Source organism: Musa acuminata, unplaced genomic scaffold (genome assembly GCF_036884655.1).
Source record: "Musa acuminata AAA Group cultivar baxijiao unplaced genomic scaffold, Cavendish_Baxijiao_AAA HiC_scaffold_474, whole genome shotgun sequence".
Taxonomy (NCBI): domain Eukaryota; kingdom Viridiplantae; phylum Streptophyta; class Magnoliopsida; order Zingiberales; family Musaceae; genus Musa; species Musa acuminata.
In genome coordinates this window covers 67,501-75,000 of record NW_027020720.1, presented here as the reverse complement: position 1 = coordinate 75,000, position 7,500 = coordinate 67,501, and positions in this window count along the sequence as shown.

Below are 7,500 nucleotides of genomic sequence, written 5' to 3'. Positions count from 1 at the left end.
GCGTCGCGCGGTGACCGTCGTGAGCGGAGCAAAATGTCAGCCATCTCAGCACCCTGGAACCCCCCGGGTGGCACAGGGCTGGATGGGGCTTTCGTATAGCAGGGACGGTGCTGCCTCTCGCTTCGCTCGCTGTCCGCCGCTCGCCGCTCGCTCGCGCAGCCAAAAATGGCCAGTTTTGTCCCGTTTTTGGGCCGTTTTGGCCTGTTTTTGGGCTGTTCTTGCGTCGCGCGGTGACCGTCGTGAGCGGAGCAAAATGTCAGCCATCTCAGCACCCTGGAACCCCCCGGGTGGCACAGGGCTGGATGGGGCTTTCGTATAGCAGGGACGGTGCTGCCTCTCGCTTCGCTCGCTGTCCGCCGCTCGCCGCTCGCTCGCGCAGCCAAAAATGGCCAGTTTTGGCCCGTTTTTGGGCCGTTTTGGCCAGTTTTTGGCCTGTTCTTGCGTCGCGCGGTGACCGTCGTGAGCGGAGCAAAATGTCAGCCATCTCAGCACCCTGGAACCCCCCGGGTGGCACAGGGCTGGATGGGGCTTTCGTATAGCAGGGACGGTGCTGCCTCTCGCTTCGCTCGCTGTTCGCCGCTCGCCGCTCGCTCGCGCAGCCAAAAATGGCCAGTTTTGGCCCGTTTTGGCCAGTTTTTGGCCTGTTTTTGCGTTGCGCGGTGACCATCTTGAGCGGAGCAAAATGTCAGCCATCTCAGCACCCTGGAACCCCCCGGGTGGCACAGGGCTGGATGGGGCTTTCGTATAGCAGGGACGGTGATGCCTCTCGCTTCGCTCGCTGTCCGCCGCTCGCTGCTCGCTCGCGCAGCCAAAAATGGCCAGTTTTGGCCCGTTTTTGGGCCGTTTTGGCCTGTTTTTGGCCTGTTCTTGCGTCGCGCGGTGACCGTCGTGAGCGGAGCAAAATGTCAGCCATCTCAGCACCCTGGAACCCCCCGGGTGGCACAGGGCTGGATGGGGCTTTCGTATAGCAGGGACGGTGCTGCCTCTCGCTTAGCTCGCTGTCCGCCGCTCGCCGCTCGCTCGCGCAGCCAAAAATGGCCAGTTTTGTCCCGTTTTTGGGCCGTTTTGGCCTGTTTTTGGGCTGTTCTTGCGTCGCGCGGTGACCGTCGTGAGCGGAGCAAAATGTCAGCCATCTCAGCACCCTGGAACCCCCCGGGTGGCACAGGGCTGGATGGGGCTTTCGTATAGCAGGGATGGTGCTGCCTCTCGCTTCGCTCGTTGTCCGCCGCTCGCCGCTCGCTCGCGCAGCCAAAAATGGCCAGTTTTGGCCCGTTTTTGGGCCGTTTTGGCCAGTTTTTGGCCTGTTCTTGCGTCGCGCGGTGACCGTCGTGAGCGGAGCAAAATGTCAGCCATCTCAGCACCCTGGAACCCCCCGGGTGGCACAGGGCTGGATGGGGCTTTCGTATAGCAGGGACGGTGCTGCCTCTCGCTTCGCTCGCTGTCCGCCGCTCGCCGCTCGCTCGCGCAGCCAAAAATGGCCAGTTTTGGCCCGTTTTGGCCAGTTTTTGGCCTGTTTTTGCGTTGCGCGGTGACCATCTTGAGCGGAGCAAAATGTCAGCCATCTCAGCACCCTGGAACCCCCCGGGTGGCACAGGGCTGGATGGGGCTTTCGTATAGCAGGGACGGTGATGCCTCTCGCTTCGCTCGCTGTCCGCCGCTCGCTGCTCGCTCGCGCAGCCAAAAATGGCCAGTTTTGGCCCGTTTTTGGGCCGTTTTGGCCTGTTTTTGGGCTGTTCTTGCGTCGCGCGGTGACCGTCGTGAGCGGAGCAAAATGTCAGCCATCTCAGCACCCTGGAACCCCCCGGGTGGCACAGGGCTGGATGGGGCTTTCGTATAGCAGGGACGGTGCTGCCTCTCGCTTAGCTCGCTGTCCGCCGCTCTCCGCTCGCTCGCGCAGCCAAAAATGGCCAGTTTTGGCCCGTTTTTGGGCCGTTTTGGCCTGTTTTTGGGCTGTTCTTGCGTCGCGCGGTGACCGTCGTGAGCGGAGCAAAATGTCAGCCATCTCAGCACCCTGGAACCCCCCGGGTTGTCACGAACGGTCGTCGCGCACCCGCAACAACTCCGTTCAACGAACCGTTCGTCGCTCGCACCCGCATGTACAGCTGCTTGACAGCATGTTTTCTTATGGTTTTGGGTCATTTTGCTTGTAAATATGTAAGTTCGAACAAGCTGCAGCGTTGCAAAGCGACCGTTCACCAAACCGAGCAAAACAGCCCCAAAACAGCCCAAAACGGAGCCGTTTTCGCGTGCCGCGGGAGGTGAGCGGAGTGCTGCCTCCGCTCACCAAAATGTCAGCCAGCTCAGACCCCAGGAACCCCCCGGGTGGCACATGGCTGGATGGGGCTTCGGTTATATACCGGGCGTTGAACACTCTTTCGCAAGTTCGCACGTGACCTTTACGGGAACTTGGTGTTGCGTCCGGGACCAGGTGAGCGGCTGTTTGTGGGCTTGCAGCTGTTCGTTCATCCTTGAAAGCCTTGTTTTTCTCCCCCTCCCTCTTTTCTCTTGTGCACACAAGGTGTTCGACGATTTGCTTGTAAAGCTTCCCTTTTCGCGAGACTTCGGGACTTGTCCGTTGCTCGTTCTTTCGATCTAACTTTCTTTCTCTTTTACAGGTCCTTCGGGACCTGCGAGAGGTTACAAAGTGGCTGATCCTTGCGGAGCAAGATCGCAAGGGCAAAGCGCGACTTAGGCAACGCAAGCTAAGTTTCGCGTCTTTGCAACGAGGGTGACCCGCGACTTAGGCAACGCAAGCTAAGTTCGCGTCTTTGGCCGCAAGGGTGCCTCACGCCTTAGGCAATTCCAGCTAAGGTCGTGACATTGTGGTATCAGAGCGGGCAAGCTCTTCGATCGAACAGCGAACGAACTTCGCAACTTCGCCATGGCAAAGCATCGTGGCGAATCAAGCAAGACGGGGCAAGCCGGAACCTTGCCCCAAGCAGCCGCAGGTGGGCTGCATGTGCACACTCGCTCTCATGCTGTTGGAGCCGCTCACGAGGATCGCGGCAGCGAACAGGATGAGCGAGAAGTTGGCAACTCTCCGCGAGCGGAGGAAGCGCAATCTGGTGCGCTAACAGGAAAAAAGAGTCATAAGGAGAGACTCACGACGGCGGAAACCCGCCTAGATGTTCTGGAAGCGAGCATGGAGGAACTCTACCATGGCCAACAAAGACTTGTTGGGGTAGAGAGCTCGCAAGAGGAAGCGGAGTCCAGGATCGACAAGGTCGAGGCCCTAGTCGACCGACTGTCCGATGACACCAAGGACTCCGTGCAGCACTTGCAAGACGTTGTGGCGGAACTCACGGCGAAGGTGGCTATGCTCACAAGAATGCTAAATGCGGGAGGAGGCAACACCCGCGTTGCACCGCCACAAAACTTGAGGGCACCTGAGCCCCATGGATACGGAGGGGCCAGAGATGCCAAGGAGCTCGAGAACTTTCTGTTCGACATGGAGCAATACTTCCGAGCTACGAGGCCCGATTCTGAAGATACCAAAGTTTCAATAGCAACAATGTATCTGAATGGAGATGCGAAACTTTGGTGGCGAACTCGTTGGGAGGAGATCCAACAAGGTCGGTGTCGAGTCGACACATGGGAAGACTTGAAGCGGGAGTTGAGAACTCAGTTCCTACCGGAGAACACAGAGTTCGTCGCAAGAAGGAAGTTGAGACAACTCCGCCAAAGTACCACCATCCGAGACTATGTAAAGCAGTTTTCTGCACTGATGCTGGACATACAGGACATGTCCGAGAAGGACAAGTTGTTCAGCTTCCTTGATGGTCTGAAACCATGGGCTCAGCAAGAGCTGAATCGAAGGAATGTTACCGACGTGGTCGGGGCAATTGCAGCTGCAGAAAGGCTCACCGACTTCGTTTCCTCTGAAGACCCAGCGAGAAGGAAACAATCTTCAAGCAATCGCCCTCCAAAACATTCTCGAGGGAAAGATCTCGGGGGCGAACAGAAGAAGAAGAGCTCCCACAAAGGGCCGAACCCAAAAGGCAAGGCCTCAAAACCTGGAGGATGCTTCTTGTGCGGAGGACCGCACATGGTAAGGGAGTGCCCACAGAAGCAGGCACTCAACGCTTTGACAGCTTCCATCCACCCTCCCCGATCGGACAAGGGCAAAGCTGTTGCTCTTAGTTCGAGCAGCTCAGAATCCAGCAGCGACGAGGAGGAGTCGCAAGGACCCCGAATGGGAGCAATGCGTCTGTTGAACGCTATGCGGGGTCAAGTGGGGGAGAACACGAAGACGAAGGCACAAAAAGCAGGAAGCAGCGAACTAATGTATGTGGACATTAAGCTAAATGGCCAAACGACCCGTGCAATGGTGGACACGGGCGCTACCCACAACTTCATAGCCGATCGCGAAGCACAGCGACTTGGGTTGACATTGGAGAAGAGCCCAAGCCGAATGAAGGCGGTGAACTCGGAGGCCAGGCGAATCTCCGGGTTGGCGAAGGGTGTTCCTATCAAAATCGGGACTTGGAGCGGTAACACCAACATGATGGCCGTGCCACTGGACGACTTCCAAGTGATTCTTGGAATGGAGTTTATGCATGCGGCGAAGTTGGTGCCGATGCCGTTCTTAAACTCCCTATGTATGATGGGAGGCGATGACCCCTGCGTGGTTCCCGTCTCTCGGAGAGGAACCAAGGAGCCCCAACACATTTCGGCCTTACAATTGAAGAAAGGGGTGCGAAAGGGCGAACTGACATTCGTGGCTGCTATGAAGCTAGAGCCACTCAACGAAGAGGCCATTCAAGAACCTGCTGTAGTGGCGAACGTCTTGAAGGAGTTCGAAGACGTTATGCCACCCGAGTTGCCGAAGACTCTCCCACCACGCAGAGGCGTGGATCACAGTATCGAGCTGGAGCCAGGAGTGAAGCCTCCAGCGAGACCACCCTACCGCATGCCCCCGCCAGAGTTGGCCGAACTCAGGAAGCAGTTAGGTGAACTGCTAAGCGGTGGTCTCATCCGCAGCTCAAAAGCACCTTTCGGAGCTCCAGTTCTCTTCCAGAAGAAACAAGATGGGAGCCTCCGATTATGCGTCGACTATCGAGCCCTCAACAAAGTAACGGTGAAGAACAAGTATCCCATCCCGCTCATCGCGGACTTGTTCGACCAACTGGGCAAGGCCAAGTATTTCTCAAAACTCGACCTTCGGTCGGGGTATTGGCAGGTGCGCATTGCTGAAGGCGACGAAGCGAAGACTACCTGTGTGACCAGGTATGGAGCGTTTGAGTTCTTGGTGATGCCTTTTGGCTTAACCAACGCTCCGGCCACATTCTGTACTCTCATGAACCAACTATTCAAGGAGTATTTGGATAAGTTCGTGGTCGTCTACTTGGACGATATCGTCGTCTACAGCCAAACGCTCGAGGAGCACGTCAAGCACCTTCGGACGATTTTCAAGGTTCTCAGGGAGAACACTTTGTTCGTAAAAAGGGAGAAATGCTACTTTGCTCAAACTGAGATCCTATTCTTAGGGCATCGAATCGGTGGTGGCTCCATTCGGATGGACAAGTCGAAGGTGCAAGCAGTTGCGGAATGGCGAACACCAAAGAAGGTGCCAGAGTTGAGATCCTTCCTTGGATTCGTCAACTACTATCGACGCTTCATTTCAGGATATTCGAAGCGGGCAACCCCACTGACGGAGTTGCTGAAGAAGGAGCAGCCTTGGAAGTGGTCTGACAAATGTGAGATAGCATTCCAAGATCTGAAGGCTGCTGTTCTGGAAGAACCAGTGCTCAAATTGCCAAACTATGGAGAGCCCTTTGAAGTCCATACCGATGCTTCGGACTTTGCTATTGGTGGAGTACTCATGCAAGAAGGTCATCCGGTGGCCTACGAGAGCCGCAAACTCAACGAGACCGAGAGGCGGTATCCAGTGCATGAGAAGGAGATGACAGCGGTGATCCACTGCCTACGAGTTTGGCGACACTACCTCCTCGGGTCGCGATTTGTGCTGAGGACAGACAACATCGCCCTGAGTTATTTCCAAACTCAGAAGAAGCTCTCCCCAAAGCAAGCACGGTGGCAGGACTTCCTGGCTGAATTTGATATGGCAATGGAATACAAGCCCGGGAAGGCGAATGTCGTGGCCGATGCGCTGAGTCGGAAGGTGGAGTGCGTGAATGCTGCACAACTGGAGGGCAGAGGCCAAACAAGTCAGTTACATTCCAACTTCCTTTCTCGAATCAGAGATGGACTGTATAGTGATCCCCAGGCAGTTATCCTGATGCAGCTCATCAAAGAAGGCAAGGCACGACGATTTTGGGGCCAGGAGGGACTTGTTTACACAAAAGGGAATAGAGTTTATGTTCCCCGAGTGGACAATTTAAGGCGTGAACTCTTGAAAGAGTGTCACGATTCCCTTTGGGCTGGACATCCCGGCATTCACAGAACATTGGCTCTCGTGGAGAGGGCCTTCTACTGGCCAAAGATGGGGATTGATGTGGAGGAGTATGTTCGAACATGCCTTACTTGCCAACAAGACAAGGTGGAGCAACGGAAGCCGGTGGGACTTTTGGAGCCGTTGCCTGTACCAGAAAGGCCATGGGAGAGCATTTCCTTAGACTTCATATCTAGCTTGCCGCCTGTAGGGGGACTTGGATCGATACTTGTGGTGGTCGATCGGTTTTCAAAGTATGCAACTTTCATTGCTGCTCCCCTACACTGTTCAGCTGAAGAGGCGGCCAGACTGATGATGAAGGGTGTAGTGAAGTATTGGGGAGTCCCACACAATATTGTTAGTGATCGAGACGCTCGGTTCCTGGGACGATTCTGGACCGAGCTATTCAAATTGTTGGGGTCAAAGTTATACTTCTCTACAAGCCTCCACCCCCAGACGGATGGTCAAACTGAAAGAATAAATTCGCTCTTAGAGCAGTATCTCCGGCACTACGTGAGTGCCAATCAACGAGATTGGGTGAAGCTGTTGGACATCGCCCAATTCTCCTACAACTTGCAGCGGAGCTCTGCATCCAACAAGAGCCCCTTCGAAATTATCACAGGACAACAACCGTCGACTCCGCACACTATGGCAATTGGTTATACTGGGAGTAGTCCATCAGCCTACCATTTCGCAAAGGAGTGGCATCGAAATGCCGATATTGCGCGGGCTTACTTGGAGAAGGCGGCAAAACGGATGAAGAAGTGGGCAGACTTGGGAAGGCGACCACAAGAGTTCAAAGTTGGCGACTTGGTGTTGGTAAAGCTCCAACCAGCATCACTCCAATTCTTCAGGAAAAGAGTCCACAAAGGATTGGTGCGTAAGTATGAAGGGCCCTTCCCAATTATCAGCAGAGTAGGCAATGTTTCTTACAAGTTGCAGCTGCCGGCGTGGTTCAAAATTCACAACGTTCTTCACGCCAGCAACCTGAAGGCCTACCATTCGGATCCGCAAGATGCTTCTCGAAGTATTCCAACTCGGCTACCTCCCATCACAGCCTCCTACGAGAAGCGAGTGGAAACCATTCTGGCGGATCGCAAGATAAAGCT